Source organism: Diabrotica undecimpunctata, chromosome 1 (genome assembly GCF_040954645.1).
Source record: "Diabrotica undecimpunctata isolate CICGRU chromosome 1, icDiaUnde3, whole genome shotgun sequence".
NCBI lineage: Eukaryota > Metazoa > Arthropoda > Insecta > Coleoptera > Chrysomelidae > Diabrotica > Diabrotica undecimpunctata.
Genome location: NC_092803.1, coordinates 21,564,817 through 21,585,512, shown reverse-complemented (window position 1 = coordinate 21,585,512; position 20,696 = coordinate 21,564,817). Strand labels below are relative to the sequence as shown.

General features: G+C 34.6%; 1 protein-coding gene across 5 annotated transcripts in view; it reads left to right on the top strand.

Moving 5' to 3' along the window:
• The window catches only part of rdgA (retinal degeneration A), a 604,783-nt gene that overhangs the window by 96,651 nt on the left and 487,436 nt on the right, over window positions 1-20,696 (top strand). For all 5 annotated transcript variants that reach the window (XM_072538847.1, XM_072538849.1, XM_072538841.1 and 2 more), the window contains exon 2: window positions 19,329-19,427. The gene's annotated coding sequence lies outside the window, so the exon portion shown is untranslated. The remainder of the gene's footprint in view (window positions 1-19,328; window positions 19,428-20,696) is intronic.

The following is a 20,696-nucleotide window of genomic DNA, read 5'->3' as shown; positions in this document are numbered from 1 at the left end:
GAAGGATTCTTCGATTCTACATTAGGTGAAATTTGTAGCTAAAAATGTGTAGTTTTGAAAACCGCATTTGTGAAATTAAAAAGAAGTTTTAAATGTTTAAGATTGTTTGTATAGATAGTTCATAGGCAATGGAAAGAAGGAAGGAGAAACATCAGCACATCAAATAATGGTTGAAACGCCAAAAAAAAAACACTGGAATTGGAGATGGATAGAAGACAAGTAAAAATAACAACTGATAACTCAGAAGTGTACAAAAAGTTTCGACAAAGAAGATAAAAAAAACGTACCAACCCATTCTAAATAACAACTATTCTATCGTTTAAAAAAGTGTTGATATGATATACAATGTAAAAAAAGTAGAGTTAAATAAAACTTCGTGAATGTGGCTCAAATTATATAACCTTCACTTACATAAAATGTTTTCAAAATTGGACAATTAATGTCTGCAAGGAAATTGTAGTATGTTTTCAGTTTGTATAATAGGAATTACCATTTTTATATTCGTTTAAAAACAAAAATAGTGTAGTTTAGAATTTCCCAAGGGATTTTATATCTATTAAACTCTACTTAACACCCTGTTTTATGTAGCGAAACATATAAAATGTCTAAATACTTTTATTTGCCAAAGCACTAAAAACTTGGAGATAAGACACGATCTCATTGTTCGTCGCGTCATATTTCAAAGGAAAATATTTTCGGACAGACAGAAATGGCGATAAATTCCGTAGCACAAGAGAATTTAAAGCATGTGAGAATGGGAGTTTACGACGCTGTAAAATATTCAAACTTGATACCAATTTCGTATATTAAGAAGACTTTGTTGAAAGACGCGAAATTGTGTTTTCTTGTAAAGTTAAACTTTTTAAATTTAGTAAAATTTAGCACTTTGTATAAAACATATTTTATTTGATAATGCATTTTATTCTTCTTTATGTGGTACATCAGAATGACAAATTTATTGTATGTGCCATTTTTCTTTGTTAGTAGTTACAGTATGTTGATTCCCTCTCATTACATAACATTTGCCTATCTATCTATCTCTCTTGTCGTTTCCTCATTGCTGAGGATCGTGATTTCCTACAATGCGGGCTGTCAATTCTCTCCAACTCTTGCGATTTTGGGCTGCTCTCATGGACTCGGAAAACGTCTCTCCAGTGGCTTTCTGTACTTGATCTGACCATCGGATAGGTGAGCGTCCTCTGCCTCTACGTCCTTCTACGTTTCCGCACACAATTAGTCTTTCTAAGTTGTCATTGTCTCTTCTCGCAATGTGGCCAAAAAACTTTAAAACATTTGCAAGACACTGGGAGGAGAGTCTGGTCTGAATGTTTAGCTCTTCGAGAATCGACTGATTGGATCTGTGCTCCGTCCACGAGACGCGTAGCATTCGTCTCCAGCACCACATTTCGAATGCGTCACTCCTTTTCCTATCCTCTGATTTTATTGTCCATGTTTCGGCACCGTAACTGAAGATTGAAAAAATGAGTGTCCGTACCAGTCTCATTTTGGGTTTTTTGGATAAAGAGCGGTCCTTCCATATTTTTGACAGTCGACTCATCGCGTTCTTGGCCATCCCTATTCTTCTGCGAATTTCCGTATGGGAGGAGGCTGCATTGCTTAAGGAAGATCCTAGATACGTGAACTCGTCTACTTTCTCGAATTGATTTAGGGCGCCTGTTGTTTGGAGGATATTTGCGTGGTCCACAATCATGATTTTTGTTTTCTGATTATTAATCTTGAGCCCACACTTGTTGCTTTCGGTTTCTACTCTCTTTATCAGTCTCGACATCTCCTCTTCAGATGTTGCTATCAGTGTTATAAAATGTTGCTATCTATATAAAATGCTATAAACAAGGGCACCTTTTAAAGTAGGTATTTCCTTTATCTGCTTTGGTGTCTTTGGGAATATGATACAGCGAGTTTTAGATGAAGCACATTGTAATCCACTTCTTTAAGACCATGCTATAAATTTATGAAGATCATTTTGTAGTAATTTCGTCATGCTCTCTATATTATTTCCCTTTAAAAATACGCGGTCTTTACGCGGTATAAGACACAACTGCGTAAAATCTTACTTGAATGGTCCAGTCGTTAGAGATTTCACCTATAAAAATCATATAAACAATCTAAATTTTGCTGCAAATATTAATTTTGCCACAAAAATATGCAAAAAAGTTTACCACTCCCACCCTCCGACTTTTAAACAAACATTTAGCTGAGATAATTTTGAATAAAAATGTTTATTAGCACTTTCTCTCTAAAATCCACCCATCTTTCAGAAACAACGCTTGGAGAGATCGGCTATTTTGAATGTTTGACCGGTAAAAATTCCATATCTTTTGATCAGAGTGTCCTATCGACAAAAATTAAAATGCGTTTTAAAGGTAAAGAGTACATCTTTCGTACGAATATTTTGTATTTTGCCGCAAATAAAGTCAGTTTCTATAAATCGGTTTAATAAATAAACGTTGTGAAACTTTTGACATTTTTTTAAGATTCTCATTAGATCAATAAAATTTATCACTTCCTTTGACCGGTCGTAGTGATATTTTCATTGTTTGATTCTAATATTAAAGACTATAATATAAATATGCCTAAAAAGAAGATCGAAAAGAAGCAGTTTTAAACGTTAAAGATCGTTTGTAGTGTAAAAGTTTAAATTCAGCGTTTTAGGCACAATTTGTTGCCAAAATGTGCCAAGTGTTTGCCTCAAAACCAAAGTTTCATGCTCTAGTTTTTAAAGATTAGGTTCTAACGATGGAAATTCTATTCGCTGCGTGCAGCTGAACAAGTATCGCCCTCTCTAGGTTATTATATCATCACCATAAGGTTTACACCATTAAAAACATTTATAAATCTGCAGAAATAAAATCAAAAATTTGTAATTAATCGTAAGTACTGTCCGTAGATCAATTATTTGTGTATAAGTAACTTTATCTTAGTATTTATGTATTACAAATAGATTTTTTGACAGTTCTAACTTTGGATATTCTAAATAGTGGAAGTGTATACTAAACCCATCAAATTTTGGGTAGTATATATTTAAAAAATATATTTTAGTTGATATAATTTAACATAACTATTTATTATATGGTGCAGATAAATAAATATTGATTGTCGGTAATTCGCAAAGTTCTATTTTATTAACTGTTTAGTTTGTTTACTATTGATATTGGCTATGAGTACGTGTGCTTGGTTGTATAGTAATTTCCAGCCACTTTTAGGCTGTCAAAAAGTAACTAACTTCGCAAACTAATAATTACTAAATTCACTAGACAGTTCGGACTGGGAATAGCGAACCGAGTATACCTTATTATGTATATTTTTTTAACAATAGTTTAATATTAATTTATAATATTTTATATTTATTATACAAATTTGACCGAAGAAGCATGTCTAGAGTTACAAGTGGACACGGTTGACTATTTTGACAGATATAATCGAAAATAATAACAGGTACTAGAAGGTGACTGGTTTTTTCAACAAAACGGCGCACCCCCGAATTATAGCATACTTTAATGAACGCGCAAGGTTCATTAAGATAAGGCTATACCTTACGGTTACCTTACCTATAATGAACGGTTTGCTAAGCGGTGGATTGGAGGAGATTAGAAGAAGAGGTTTTGTTGAATGGCTAGCAAAATCCCAGGATTTAACTCCTCTGGACTTCTTACTATGAGGTTATTTAAAAAGCAAGATTTATACTATCATTCCTGCTTCATTGGAAGAAGACGATTAATAGTGTATTAATTTAGTCTCGTAATCCCCGAAATTTTTCAAAATGTTTGTCGTAATGTCGAACATCGACTTTATAATTGTATGCAAGTTAATGAATATATTATTATGTGTACTTTTTGAATAATAAATTTATTAATTTAAAATTTCACATTATTTACGCTACATTTGATAAGGTTTCCTATTAATGTTGCAAATTTCGTTTTTATGTATTTTTGACGCGACAGAAAAAATTTGAAATTGACACTAGCAAAACATAGGCATTACGTATAGTTTTGAAGAGGTGTAAAACTTTAAATAAACTGATATTTTTTCACAAGAATGGAATTGATACGGAAAAACATCATGGATGCTTGAATTTTTTTTTCTAAATTTGATTCTTCTTTGTGGTACTGGATAGGATATTTATTTTGTTAAAAGATTAAGAATTAAAGTTTACCTGTTTTAGCATTTTTAAAATTTCAATGAATATTGTCAACTATCATGGTGAACTCTTTTAAGTGGGCAACCCTATATATTACCACAGACACAAAGTAAACATTAAAGCATTTGTTTTATTATACAGTGTGTTCCAACAAAAATTTGACTCTCCCAAAAACTCAGAAACCAAGTGTTTCTTTAAAATTTAAGAAAACCCGTCAATTTGTACTGAGAGGGGGACGAATTTTTATGCAAAATTCATGTCCTCAAATGTAATCCCGTACTGCCCTGCATCAACCCCTAGTTTTTTTTTAATAGCAGGTGGGTTGAGTGGCACATCGTTTGAAAGGTAATTTTTTTTCTACACGACACTTTATTTTTTTTAATTTACATAATAACTTTAAAGGTAATTTTGGATATAACTAATTTATTGGTTAAATATCAATAATAACAAGAAAAATACAATACAATAATTCAATCAACCTGCAAATCGATATCAACACGCCACTGTGTTGAAGATATTTTTTTTTTTGTTGAAAATCACTTTTTCACATGAATTTTTTTTTAAGATAATGAATCCTAATGGACCGTGGAAGTGGTGACGTAGATTTTATTGACATCAGTCAGTTTCACTTTCCAAACAAACCTTGTTTAGTGTGGATAATTTGTATTTTTCGTTATTTTTTCATTTTTTTTACAGAATCTTTCCGCTTTTTGCAATATCTAAGTATTCTAATAGTTACTACAACAATTTTACAAGGTTGTGCAAATAATAAAGCATGTTGTTTTATAAAAATAGCAATAAAATGCATGTATCAATAAAGTAAGGTTAGAATGTCTTTAATTTAAACTTTTAAACTATATTTCATAGAAACAGAACACTGAATTATGATGGTATTATCGTAAAAAACACTATACTTAAAAGAAAAAGCAGCAGAGGAAGCAAAATGTTAACTTTATAGAAATTAAAAAGTCTTGAGATTGGGCATTTCAACTTTTGTTTGGAAAGTAATTGACAGTTGTGACGTCACACTTCAACTGTCCATTATCTTCTTCCGTGTTTAGCAGGTTACCTTTGATTTGAGCTTTGTAAACGACTGATTAATCAGAGATATTATTGTAAAGGCTTACAAAAATAAGATATTATATTAAAGAAAGAATAGAATTAGTTAAGCTGTAGTATAGAAATAATCAGTGTGCTAGGTCTAAGGCAAGGATCTTTAATATAAACCACCCAGAAAAAAAAAAAAACGTAAGTTACCAATACGTTAAACATTTACCTCATAAGTTTGAAGCTATAGGTGACGTTAACAACACAAAGCACGAACTAGACCGTCGAGTGCGAAATGAAGCAGTTGAAGCACAACTATCTAGTGTTTATCGAATTATAGAATGCAATAAATTTTAGTCTTATAAAATACGATTACTTCATCAATTAAACGAAGCTGATTCTGATCGTCGGCTTCAATTTTGTGAAGAATTTAGTAAAATCATAAATAACAACCAACATCGATTGTAAAATACGTGATTTTCCGACGAGTGTACTTTTATATAAAGGTGAAGTAAATAGGCATAATTGTGGTTATTGGACTAACAGTAATCCTCGTTTATTTATGGAGACACATACACAAACACCTCAGAAATTAAATGTATGGGTTCTCAATTTAGGAAATCACGTTATTTCCAATGACTTTCCAATAGGACGGTTCACCCCACAATATGATATATGCGTACGACAGTTTTTGAATCAACGTTTTCCAGGGCATTGAATTTACAGCAGGGGCCCAACAGAGTAACCGGCCAGATCACCGAATCTTCTGCCTTTGGATTTTTTTTGAAGGATACCTAAAATCAAAAATATATGCCACTCCGCCTGCAGATCTTGCAGAGTTGCGACAAGAATTGTGACAGAATGCGGATTATTGACGCCGGAGGTATTTGCAAATGTACGAAGAGGCTTTGAAAATATACTGTCTTATTGTATGGAGGTCTCAGGAGGTCATTTCAAACAATTAATTGGTTAATTTGTTTGTTATTAATTAGTTAAATCCAAAAGTATCTTCAAAGTTAATGCAAACCAAATAGAGTGTCTTGTAGAGAAAAAAAAATTAATATTAGTTATGAGTACGTACACTTGGTTGTATAATAACTTCCAGCCAATTTCAGTCGAAGTCAAAATTTGACCAACGTAGTACAAAACTAATTAATAAATTTACTAGTATAGACAGTTGGGACTGAAATTATTAAATATTGTATACTAGTAATATTGGGATATGCTCTCCTTCAAGCCATCTTGCAAGGAAAAATATTTGGAAAACCAGGTCCAGGAAGAAGAAGAACATCTTGGTTAAAGAACCTCAGAATCATCTGGTTTAATATAATATCTGTGCAGCTTTTCCGCGCTGCTGCTGATAAGATAAAGATTGCCATGATGATCGCCAATGGATAGGCACATTAAGAAGAAGAAGAATATTAGAATTACTCTGTAAGATAATTCTCCTTCTGAGTATATAACGAGGCTACCCTGCAGTATATCTTCTTTAAGTGCCATCTCCGCGGCGGAGGTCGGCAATCATCATAGCTATTCGGACTTTTGAGACGGCTGCTCTGAAAAGTTCATTTGATGTACATCCGTACCACTCTCTCATTTTGCGCAGCCATGACATTCTACGCCTCCCTACACTTCTCTTTTCTTGGATCTTTCCCTGCATAATCAGTTGGAGCAAGGTGTATTTCTCTCCACGTGTAATATGTCCGAGATATTCTAATTTTCTTGTTTTTATTGAATTTAAAATTTCCATTTCTTTGTTCATCCTTCCCAGAACCTCTTTGTTTGTGACGTGTTCTGTCCATGATATTTTCAGAATTCTTCTGTACACCTACAGCTCAAATAATTCCAGTTTTTTCATTGATGTCGCATTCAAGGTCCAAGATTCCATTCCATAAAATAAAGTCGAAAAAACATAGCACCTCGCCAACCTAACTCTTAGTTCCAGTTTTAAATCCCTGGTACATAGAACTCTTCTCATTTTGTTGAAATTTGCTCTAGCCTTTTCTATTCTTATTTTTATCTTCTGATTGTAATCATTTGTGGAGTTAATCATTGTTCCCAGGTATGCATATTTGTCCACTTGTTCGACGTTGGTTTCGTTTATTAGAAGATTCTCGTTATTTCTTTGAGTTTTCGATATTCTCATAAATTTCGTCCTCTTGACATTCATTGTTAGACCATACTCTTTTCCATACTCTGCTATTCTGGTCACCAGTCTCTGAAGATCTTCAATGTTTTTGGCTAAGATCACAGTGTCGTCCGCATATCTAATGTTGTTAATGGGAACTCCATTTACCTTTATTCCAACTGTTTCACCCTCAAGAGCTTTTTTCAGGACCTCTTCGGAGTAGGCATTGAAAATAGTTGGCGACAATACGCATCCCTGTCTTACTCCACATCTAATTTCAATTTCTTCTGACAGCTGTTCGTTAACACGTATTTTTGCTCGCTGTTTATAGTATAAATTTGATATGATCCTGAGGTCGTTGTAGTCAATCTTCTTTGATTTCAGGACATTTATTAAATGTTTATGTCGTACTTTATCGAATGCTTTATTATAGTAAATAAAACATGCGTATATATCTTGATTGACGTCCAGGCATCTTTGTATTAGTATATTTAGAAATGCGGTATTATTGTCGATTGTCGACCCGCATTTTAGATATATCATAAAAATAATATTAATCTGCGTTGCAGTTTTTCATGTTCCTCTACATAAATAATGATGTTTGAAAATCAAATCTTCCCTTCTTATTCCATTTAGGGATGACATATCAAACTTCCGGACAGAACGTGGATAAAGGACCCACACGTTCGAATAAAACTTCCCATCCATTTTGCTCTGGAAACGGTTATAATTTTGAATAGGGATCTCCTTTATACGGGTCACCGAAAATTGATGAAAATGAAAAGCAGGCACATGTACCAGATTTCCCTAGGGATCGAGGGCCGGCACGAATTCCCGCAAAAAATTATTTTACTTAGCGATATCGTGGCCACAGAGGAGGGAGGTCGGTTTTCGCCTGGGGCGGAAGCGATTAGATAAAAGGATGGGGGTCTGGGAGATAAATATAAATATTAAACGATAGATAGATTAGTTGATTGAACCGGGTAAAGGTTTTTTTAATAAATATATTAGAATAAAGCTACCAGTTACTAAATTAGGTACAACTGAAACCTCTTTCTTTAAATTTTTTGTATAGGTAGAATTTTTCTACTTTTTATACTGATTGCAATAAAGCCTTCGTTTTTTGCCTTGGTCAAGTATTAGAAAAGAGTAACTAAAATAGTTATACACTGCTAATATTTATACATACAATACCGTGGTCTGCGGGAATAGAACATAATGGATATTTTCCATAGGCGTCTATTTTTTTGCAGGAATCATTTCAGGATGTACCTTGTATCTCTTCTTCTTTGTCAACCATTTTCCATCCACTCCTGAATGTAGGTCTCTCCCAATTGCTTCCATCTTTCTCTATCTTGCGCCAATCTAATCCACTGTTTGCCTGCCACTGTTCTTATGTCATCTACCCATCTTTTTTGAGGTCTTCCCGTGCTTCTTGTTGTCGTCCTTGGTCTCCATTCTAGAATTCTCCGTGTCCACCTGTTGTCATTATATCGGGCTACGTGACCTGCCCAGCGCCATTTCATTTTTGCAATTTCTTCCACAATATCCCTAATCTTCGTTCTACGTCTTATCTCGGTGTTTCTAATCTTGTCTCTTAGTGATATTCCAAGCATGATTCGTTCCATTGCTCTTTGCGTTGTTTCTAATTTTTTAGCAGATTTTTTGGTAAGGGCTACTGTCTCCAAGCCGTAAGTACAAACTGGTAGTATGCATGTGTTATACATCTTTTTCTTTAAGTTTACAGGAATGGAGGTGTTTTTCAAGATATATGCTAATTTGCCGAAAGCGCCCCATGCCAGTTGTGTTCTTCTTTTAATTTCAGCATCTTGATTTGGTTTTCCTAGTTTGATAACATGACCTAGATATACATAATGTTCAACATTTTCTATGGTATGATTTTGTATTGTTATATTTGTCTGGTCTCGGCTCAGTATTTTTGTGGCTGTAGTTCATTTTTAAGCCTACCGCTCCTGAAACTGCATTTAATTGTTGTAACATATCATTTAGTTCTTGGATATTATCGGCTATTAAAACTATGTCATCTGCGAATCGCAAGTGGTTTAAGTGCAAGTACCTTGTATCAATAATCACAATATGCTACGAAACATAATCTGAAAAAAATAATTTTGCTTTTTACGCCTATATTTTTGCCTATAACTCGAGAGATAATCCCGGCATCGACAAAATTTTCAATTTGTAATTTAACTGAGCTGTCGCCGTGCTTCGGAGGGCACGTAAAGCCATGGGTCCTGGCTCATGCGCTCAGGCCACTTGTACTGAGCCATTGTAAATACCCTCAGCTGTTTGTTGGAAGAGCTTAGTTATGATAAATTTGTATATCTTTAAAAAAAATTGTGGACTTTGTTAAAAGGCATTAAAATAGGTATTAACAATTTTTAAGTAAAATTTTTTTTAATTATAAACATTAACTACGTTTATGTGTGTGTGTGAAACATATTCGTGTGATAGACACATAGATGCTTATTTGATGTATTTGAAGATTTGATGAAGTCCTAGGTTTCTACCTAGAGTGACCGGAAGTAAAACCGGAAGTTGATATTTGAACTCTTCGTGTAACTGCGTCAATTGATACACGATTTCAGTTATTTTTGAGTCATTTTTGACAAACTTCCAGTAACAACTTTTTAACCGGAACCTAACCTAACCTAACCTAACCGAAAGTATATATTTATTCTCATCTCGCCAAGGTGCGTCGAAAAACATATCTCTTATACTATTTCGGTGACTTAAAAACAGTATTTCTACCTTTAACTCTGGAACGGAAGATCCGAGATCAAATTTCTCACTTTTATTGCCATCGAGTTAGAAGCATTCATTCTGCATCTCTCATTCGATACCTCATTTGTCTTTCTATCTGTTCTAATAACGGAGAAGTTGTGATCACGGACAGACAGACAGACTGACATGGATAATTCAGGGTTTTCTATTTTTTAAAGGGTAAAAACAACATTTTTAACTAAAATTCCGATTAAATTTATGCTTATTCGTTTAAACGATTTTTTTTGCTGACTGTAATTTTTTTATTTTGAATTTTTAACTTGTTAACTAATCTTTGGTAAGAAATTTTAAAAATATGTGTCTGTACAACAATTGCAACTTTGTCTTTATTCCAAAATAGTTTCACGTTATTCCGACATAAAAATTCCCAAGTGACCTGTGTTAACTCTTTATTTAAAATTGCAAACCTTAGTTTGTCCCTCAAGATCCTCATTTTTACATTATTTCCCCAAGGATTAACAACTCAAACTGCAATACTGCATTTTGAATGCAATTCAATCAATACACACATCAATACAGCCAACAGTTACCACTCATAGCATTTCCTCACGATCTGATCAAACTTCGACTACAGTACCACAAAGCACGTTCAACAAAACTTTTAAATCTCCCGTTTTGCTACCCTTCAAAGAGAAGAATCTAATTTCACGAATCCAAAACTCACCTTTCTCTCCAACTGGGAATTTTGTGGGAACGTTCCCGAGTGGGACGCCACTATAGTGCCCCTCTTGTGAATACTAAGAGAGACCGAAACGTCTGGTTTGTTTTTTGTTGTATTGTATCCCGACCTTTATTTTGCTACATCCGAATGGCGAAAAGAAAAACGTTTCACGGAAATTATCCGGTGTAATGTCTGTGTTCCCTCAGAAATTAAGAGGCGAATGGAGTTGTTTAGCAAGAATTTATGTGGAAAAAATGTGACTCTTTAGGACATCGTACAAAATAAAAAGCGACAATAGAAAGTCTAATAATGGCAAATGCCATCTGTATATTTATATCATTAATTTGTTTTTAAAGTTATTAAATAATAAGTTAATAAGTTTATTAAATAATTAATATTAAAAAAATTAGGAATATTAAGTGAACAGAGTGCATGCACTAACTTAAAAAAAAACACAAAAAATTGCATAAGCAAAGTGTCACCGCCAGGCTTACAATACGGTTACCAATGATACAGTTACTACTAAGCCAATATTTAGAAATTTTTAATCAAAAATTACGAAACGAATTTAAGTTATATTACAGTATATATTTAACTTTTAGACGAATAAGTAGGTACTGTAATTGTAAATCCTTATCGTCATATTATGACAGTATAGTCCTTGGAGTTTCATAACCAATTCTTTTTTAACTACACTTGAGTGCAAAAAAATCGACTCAAAATTATTTTGCGAAAGTTCGTCTCCTGTTTCAATAAAAAAAGGTGTAAATTTAATAATATTTATTGTACAATTATTATCCTCATTATTGAGTTTAAAAAAAATTTTGATTTTTGGTAAATCGGGTGACGTATTACAAATAAATAATGCAATACGTAGAGAGGGGGTCAGAATTTGACTCATTGAAATCGACACGCACCGACTTAACGCGTTCGGTAAACATCGTAAGCATCAATTTCCATAGCAACCCACTAATACATCAGTCAATTAAGTTCGCAATTTCATAACAAATGGATACCACATCCGTCAAAGCAGCTCAAGCAGTAGCATTATTGAGAGAAGACCTGAGCCAGAAAACCGTGGCAAATCAACTAAATTTAAGCCAATCTGCTGTGTCCCGAGTATATCGTCAGTACCAAGATACTGGTGATTATGTCCGCCGATAAGGAGGAGGTCGGAATAACAACAGAAAGAGATGATCGATTTCTTGTATCTAAATCTCTGAGAAATCGACATTTGACTGGTGCTAATCTCAAAGAAGAGCTTAGAGAGGTTCGAGGTGTGGTTACCAGCAATTGGACAGTCAGAAGGAGACTGAAAGCAGCTAACCTGACACCAAAAAGGGCAGCTACGGGTCCCAAGCTAACTGCAGCCCAGAAGCAAAGGCGACTAGAATTTGCTCGCGAACATCTGAATTGGGACGACTATCAATGGAGTCAGGTATTATTCTCCGACGAAAGTAGGATCTGCCTACATGGCAACAACAAGAGGCGTCGAGTCTATAGAAGGCCAGGGGAACGATTTGCTCAATGTTGTATACGAGAAATTGTTTCATATGAAGGCGGTTCTTGTATGTTTTGGGCCGGCATTTCTATGGATGGGAAAACCGAGTTGGTTTTCATGCCTGGTGGAGGACGTGGAGGAGGTTTAACGGCGGATCGTTACATCAGAGATATTTTGGAGAAACATGTGGTTCCATACGCGGGATTTATTGGTAATGCCCTTATTTTATTGCATGATAATGCACGATGTCATACCGCACTAGTCACCACCACCTATCTGACTGAGATCGGTATACCTACAATAAATTGGCCTGCGTTGAGCCCGGACATAAATCCAATAGAGCATGTTTGGGATGAGCTTAAACGAAGGGTCCGGTACAGAAATCATGCACCAAGGACCATAATGGAATTGAGAGCTGCACTTAATGATGAATGGGAAGCAATGCCTCAAGAATTTATTAGAAAAGTCATCCGATCCATGCGAAATCGATTGGAAAGTATAATTAGGAGTAGGAGTGGTAATATTAAATACTGAATAATTAAGAAATTCATGTTGTAACTGATGATTTCTCTGTTCATAACGTCTTTCTTGCGTTAGTTCCAATGATGAATATTTAGGAAACTCTGTTTGTATTGCATATTTTTTTTAAAATGCGTCTTTCAAATAATGCAATAGAAGTTTTTGTAAGTTCAATAATAAAGTTATTGTTTGCACATTACATTTTTTTATTTTCATAATTCTTACATTGAAACAGAAGGTGTAATCTCAAATATCGCTTTTGAGTCGAATATTTTGCACTCAAGTGTTTTTAGGTAATTCGATTTTTACTATAGTGTATGGCATCTTTACTGGACAAATTTTGCAAACAATTTCAAATCCAACTTCATGGAAATCTGGTATATTAATACCGATATATAAAAGTGGAAATACACTCCTTTCGACTAATTATCGACCGGTCACAGTTCCATCAACATTAGTTAAAATCATGGAAAAACTTATAGCTAATAAATTGGTATCCTTTCGGTTAGAGCACAATGTTATTCCAATCTCTCAACACAGATTTCTCACGAATCGTTCTGTAACTAGCAACCTCCTTCTCGCTCTTAATAAATGGACTCATAAATCGGCTCATATCGGTCCAAAGGTAAACCTTTGGACCGATATGAGCCGATTGATATTATTCATATAGATTTTTCTCGTGCATTTAATAATGTACCTATAAAAAATTAATGTGCTTCTTAAGGTGCCTTTTCCATTACTGAAGGTTGGCTACAACTACAGCAAATTGCTCTCTATCTTGAGCTGTTCTTAGTGTCGAATGTGTGTTCATGCCTGTCCAGTCTCTTACATTCTTTAACCAGGAGCATTTTCTTCTTCCTGGACCTCTTCTTCCTTCCACTTTCCCTTCCATTATAAGTCGTAGGAAGTTATATTTTTCTCCTCTGTAAATATGTCCTAGATAACTCGTTTTTCTGTTTTTTACAATATTTAGGAGTTCTCTCTCAGTATCCATTCTTCTTAGCACCTCGTTGTTGGCCACGTGCTCTGTCCAAGAGAAGAAAAAATTAATGCTGAAGCTATAACATTACGGCGTGTGTGGTGAGTTATTATTGTGGTTAGAAAACTTCCTCTGAAAGATAAAGGAAAATGACTGCAGTGTTTTACGTCCGGTAGCCAGTGGTGTCCTTCAGGGATCAATATTAGGGCCTATTCTGTTTTAGTTGTACGTATCTTATTTACTGTGCGTATGGCAGTCAAAATCGGTTTCATATGCCGACAATTTAAAGTTATATTACTGTCCAGATATCGTTAATACTCTTCAGAATTACCTTAACCAGCTATCAGAATGTAGCATAAAATGGGCTATTCCAATAAATACACGTAAGTGTTGTGTGAATGTAGATATAATAATTCATATAAAACATATTTTTGGATCAAGTTTGTCTGAAATCGGTAGAGGAAGTTAATGCTCTTGGTCTGACGGTCAACCAAACATTAAGTTGGTCTACTCAAACAGAAAAAGTAGTTGGTAAAGCGAACTCTGCTTTATACTTTATATTAAAAGCTTTATATGGAATGTCTGCAGACTTGTTTTTTGAAACTCTAACTAGACCTCACCTAAAATTGGCAGTATCAGTTTAGTAACCTCATTTGCAAAGGGACATTAATTTATTAGAATGAGTACAACTAAGAGCTACTAAGCTAAAAAAGCAATATCTGTCTCGGATGTATATATATATATATATATATATATATATATATATATACACACATCCACGGAGGAAACTAAGCTACTGAGGAAAGGAATGAAAAACGTTCAGAACGTTTCAAACAAGAAAAAGGTTAATGCGAGTTGACAGTTAAAATAAAGGTAAACGGTATCGGCATAGCTCGCAACAAAGGAAAAGAATATAATAAAATAAGTGTATAAGATGAAAAGCAACCGTATATACGTATTTCTGACTATTGGTCGTCTTCAGTATGGTGCAGCCAAGTTAGAAAAGAGCATGTTAACTTGGGAAAGGATCACTACAGGAGCAATGCGACCAATTTGTGGCAATAATGTTAGAATACTCGAAGAACGAAATATGATTGAAATGTCAGTTGGTAGTTCAGAATTTTTTTAAGTGGCGGCGGAAGTTATCGTCCCGGACAAACTGCGTGACGTGTCATCCTAGACTTTTATTAGATAACATATTCAATAATTGCCTTGTAGACTGTGCCCATGTATATTTATGGGGATAGTATCCATTTATTACTTTTAACGATAGTCCTTTATATAGCTCGATAATTCGCTCCAATAATGGTGTAATGGTCTTGCTTTACCACTCGCGAATTTAGATCTCCTAAAATGCATATTTGCATATTTTTACTAATTTCTTCTAAACAGTTCAATAGCTTTAAATAAAACTCTTCTTGATTTTGAATCTTGGCATCTTCGCTGGGGCATACACATTAAATATATCTAGGTTAATGAAACTTTTTTTAACTTTAAGATAAGTCAAGTTATTGTCAGCATTTTAAAAAATTTTACTATGTTGTTTTGAACTAATATAACAACACCTAGTTTTGCTCTATTACTATGCGGTATTTCACAGTAAATTTATTTATAGCTACCGAATTTTTGATTCCTTCTTCTTTTTTTCTTTGTTTCTGTTAACACTTCTATTTTTTATTTCTTATATCTTGTACGTTTCGTGTCATCATTTTCAAAATACTTTTCCATTACAATCTTCACAGTCTTCATCATCATCCAGCCTACATTTATCACGTCCACTGTCGGACATAGGCCTCCCTTAAACTCCTCCATTCTTTACGATTTTGTGCTCTTTGTTGCCAATTTTTGATGATACGCCTGATGTCGTCAGCCCAACGTGTAGCTGGTTTTCCTCTACTACGATTGTCTGCTCTTGGCCTCCAATTTGTAATTTTGCTCGTTCATCATGAGTCGTGCATTCTTGCTAAATGGCCTGCCCAGTTCCAATTTTACTTCCGTTATGCGTTCCACAACATCAGCAATACTCCTTACTCCCAACATAGACCGTTCCATTCGTTTTTGTGTCACTCTCAATTTCAAAGCCGTAGTCTTGGTTGGAGTTATAGTTTCTGCCCAATAAGTCATGACCAGTAATACGAATTGATCAAATACTTTTCTTTTGAGGCTAATTGGTATGTTGGCCCTAAGTGTCCTAAGAAGTGGCCCTAAGAAAACTAAATTTATGGTGATCAGTAAAAAGGACATTGAACATATCGACCTGAATATTGAAGCCGAACGTATTGAAAGAGTACACCGATTTAAATATCTGGGATATACAGTAAATGATAAGTGAGACCCAGACGTAGAGATTAAGATCCGAATTGAAATAGCAAGATCCAAATTCATCAAAATGAGAAAGCTCCTAAACAACCGCCACCTAAGCGTTAACCTCCGATGGCGCACCACAAAATGCTACGTACTCTCTACGCTACTTTACGGAGTTGAAGGGTGGATGTTAACAGCAGCAACTATAAAGAAGTTAGCGGCTCTAGAAATGTGGCTGTATCGACGCATACTGAGAATACCTTGGACAGACAGAGTTACCAACACAGAGGTATTAAGACGAATATGTAAGGAGGTGGAATTGTTAACAACTGTTAAAAGGAGGAAAGCGACATACCTGGGCTATGTGTTCCGTAATGATAAGTACAGTCTGCTACAGCTTATCGTGGAAGGCAAGATTGAAGGTAAAAGAGGTTTGGGCAGAAAGAAGAGATCCTGGCTGAGAAACTTGGGAGAATGGTTTCAAATACCAGAAGCTGCGAACATAATACATGCGGCACAAAACAGAGAAACCTATCGTTCGATGGTTGCCAACCTTCGGTAGAAGACGGCACATAAAGAAGAAGGCCCTAAGTGTTTCGCAGTTTTCCAAAGTCTGCCCACGCTACACTAATTCGTCTTTGGATTTCGCATGTTTGGATATTCTTGCTGATTTTTATTTCATGACCCAAATACATACGTATATTTCTGCAGTAGTTCTACCACTTCGTATTGAATAGTTAAATGGTTATTGGGAACCACAGTTGTCATAAACTTACTTTTGGTCAAGTTCATTCTGAGGCCTACCTTCGGACATGCAAAGTCAAAATTATTTAACATGTCTGTGGCTTCTCCTACATTATCTGTGATAAGGACAATGTCATTTTGAATGTCGTCATATACGAAACGGATATGGTTAAGCTTTTTGTCATCTATTGTTACTCCTCTGTGGTCCCAATTGCCCATCTTAAAGGTATACTCTAATGCCGTTATGAACAATTACGGTGACAATGTATCTCCTTGCCTTATTCCACGTTTTATTTTTATTAGCCGGGTTTTATCTATGAAATCTATGAAAGCGAGGACAAGAGGTTTCTTGTATTCTATAGATTTTTTAGTGAGTGTCTTCACTGTATAGAGTACTATAATTTGAATGGAATCCTGCCTGCTCTCTCGGTTGGTAGAAATCTAATTTTTCCTCAAATGTTGATGTCACTAACCTAGTAAAGAGCTTGTATATTATGTGGTTCAACAGGCTAATAGGTCTCTATTCTTCTAGGTCCTTTTTATCTCCTTTTTTATGCAAAAGGATGATTATAGCATTGCTTAATTTCATTGTCTTAATCCATGTGTATTCCGAGGAAAGTTATCGCAATCTTTAGCAGATCACATGTTATTCGAATGACGTGTTTTCTGATTAGAGTTTATTCTTCTAGTTAAAATGTCCCAGTTTTTCAGCTCCGGAAACTCACGTTTTACCCTCAAAAGTCTGCTGTTTAACGTACAACCATTGTGCGCCATACAAATAGTGGTAACGCGAGATAAATGTCTTCGAGCACGTGAGAGTAGGATTTGTTGGCCAGCTCAGCTTGATGAGTCAGCTCAATTTTTAAAACCCAGACACTTTCACTGCGAAACAGTGGATGTTTTTTAAAATTTTGTTGCAGTATGAAGTTCGACTCATCAAACTGCCTTCGAGGTTCTAAACCAGCATTATAACCACTAATATTTTTATTCGTTCCTAGATTTGCAGCACCCATTAAAATCCCCAGTCAATTTCGGTCATCGACAGTAAGATGATGTTATCGGTTAATACTTTAGAAGGTTGTGTTTGAAATATTTCAGATTTTTTTTTATTAAGTAAACCGCATCAACCATGAAAGGTTATTGGCGGTGAATAGTTGTAGATAAAATCATAAAATGTTTGCTTATAACAACTAATTACAATTGAGAACTTAAGTCTATTTTTATATTAGATTGTACAATTTAGTTAGTTTTAGAAACTTAGTCACTTTATCACATTTACTATAGTTCAGAGCACTTTTCAGATCACTTGGTAAATCACTTTGAAGTCGTTCCCGGTTCTAGAGTTGGCAACTAACAATAATGTCTTCGATTGTCAGGAATATCACAAACATAGCACAGTTTTTGTTGTTCTTTCTTCATTAGGTACTGGTGGGTTAACCTGGTATGTCTTATTCTCAAGCGGTGTTGTATGACTTGATCTCGTCGTTTTTGTGGCATTATCCCTTTTGGTGACAAATTTGGGTTGATGCGTTGTAGTTTGTTGTCGTCAAGTTTTTTCCACCTTTCGAGCCATATTCTCATTGAAAATTCTTTGATGGTGTTTTCAATGTCGGAATGAGGAATGTCTAGAAGTTTTTTATCTGGTCTATTCATATAGCAGGCTTGTTTAGCTTCCCGATCAGCTTTTTCATTAGCTATTATGCCTACATGAGATGGAATCCAAACAAATTCTACCCTTTTATTCTTACTGTAAAGTTCTTCTAGATTAATTTTAATTTGGCATACTATTGGGTGGTTTGGGTAAACCCTTAATATCCTTGTACTGCGCTTAAAGAATCTGTGAAAATGACTGCTTCCAATTTGAGCTGGTTTGATATATGTTGTAGGGCTTTAGATATGGCATACAATTCGGCGGAATATATGAAGTACTCCTTAGGTAGCTGGAACTAATGTTTAATTGTTTCGTTAACGAAAGCTGCGCCTATCATTAGCATTTCAGAAGTTTTTGATGCATCTGTATATATTTGGTAATATCTTTTGTACTTGTCGTTAATCGCTTGAAGCCGTTGTAGAATTATATGTGATGAAGTATCAGATTTAGGATATATTTTAGATTTATTTATTTAGTTTATTGTGTATTATTTTCCTAACATTTTGTAAACCTCTAAATATAAAAGGATTAATTTATTTATTTAGGCGTATTTTTACTAGTCTTTTGTTTACGTTGACGAATGACGCCATAACCGTGTGGTTGAACTACAAAAGTTTATGTCTTTTCTGAAAATAAATATTTTTGTAAGATTTCGTATTTTCTTCATCAACAACAGTCCACACAGCCATTTTTTAATTCAAAAACGAGATGGTTTTCGCCGTTGTTATTTCAGCGAAGTGTTTTTGTTTCAAACGCATTTAGAAATATTCTACAGTAAAGTCAACAATGCCTTTTACCAAATTACGTCAAAATAATAGAGTTTCTGTTTTCAGCATGCTCATTGGCATAAAACAGTCAGGGGTGGATTTATGGAGCACTAAGAGATAAACAAAAAGAACCTACAAGGACTTAACGAACATATAATCGATTTGGTAAGTTTTATGTTTGATCTTTTATATGAAAGTATTTGGTTTATTGTTATTACGAAAGCTTTAAATTCTAAATATACAATAAAAGCTGGGTTAGTAGTTTAAAAATTATTGATTCGATTATTCTAATGACGTCAATGGCGCTTCACAACACCACCGCTATAATTCGACGTTATTGGTTTATTTTTTGCCCTATAATTAATTTATTTGTTTCATGAAAATAAATTCCAAAAGCATAATCATAACTTTACATAATTAAGGAGTAAAAAACTCTCAAACAAAACATACCAAGGTTAAATGTTGCTTAGCTTTATGGTCAAATTGTGTAAATCATTATGTTAATCTTTACTATTTATGTAATCATTATATGTATGTTTATTTCGTATTATATATACAAGGTATTTCACGAGCCTCTGCCCAAAATCACAAACCTGGGATTAAAATTAATGCCATAAATATCTCCATACGAAATCAAAAACGGCACTTTTAGAAACGAAAAATACCAAATCCCCTGGCCATGACGGAGTAGTGATCGAAGCGATCAAACTAGGTGGAAATAAAATTATCCAGGCTTTGGCCAAGCTTTTCACCGAACACATCTACCAAGGAAAACCTCCTTCTCAATGCGCGGAAACGGTCTTAGCGGGTTGAGTTGGGGCAGGGGGTCGCTAAAATTTTCGCGGAAGCGATATGTGCTTTCTGTGGTTTTCCAAGTTTGACTCCGCGTTGAATAATTTTAGTTTTGATAAAAATCATAATTTTGACGACGTTTCGGTAAGGTCGTACTTGTCATTGTCAAGTCAGGTAGTAACGCTGCTTGCTGGTGCTTGAAGTTTACTTCAACCTTAATTTAAGTTCACTTCACTGCAACCTGACTTGCCAATGACAAGTGGGACTTGAGCCGAAAGGTCGTCAAAATAATGGTTTGTATCAGAACCAAAATTAATCAACGCGGAGTCAAACCCGGAAAACCATAGAAAGCATATATATATATTTATATATATATATATATATATATATATATATATATATATACATTGAACGGTTGAAGATAACCGGGAACAACCCAATACTAAGGAAGCAATAAAAACCGGGTGCTTCTTTTAGTAAGAGTCAAGCTTTCGCCACATAATTTTGGGCTTCATCAGAACTTGCTGTAATGGAAAAACATTCTTAACAATATCATAATTGGAGATGTTATTTTAATCTTACCTTAATGTCGACACTATCTCTTAGTATATAATAAAATTGACATGGACATACACATATTTT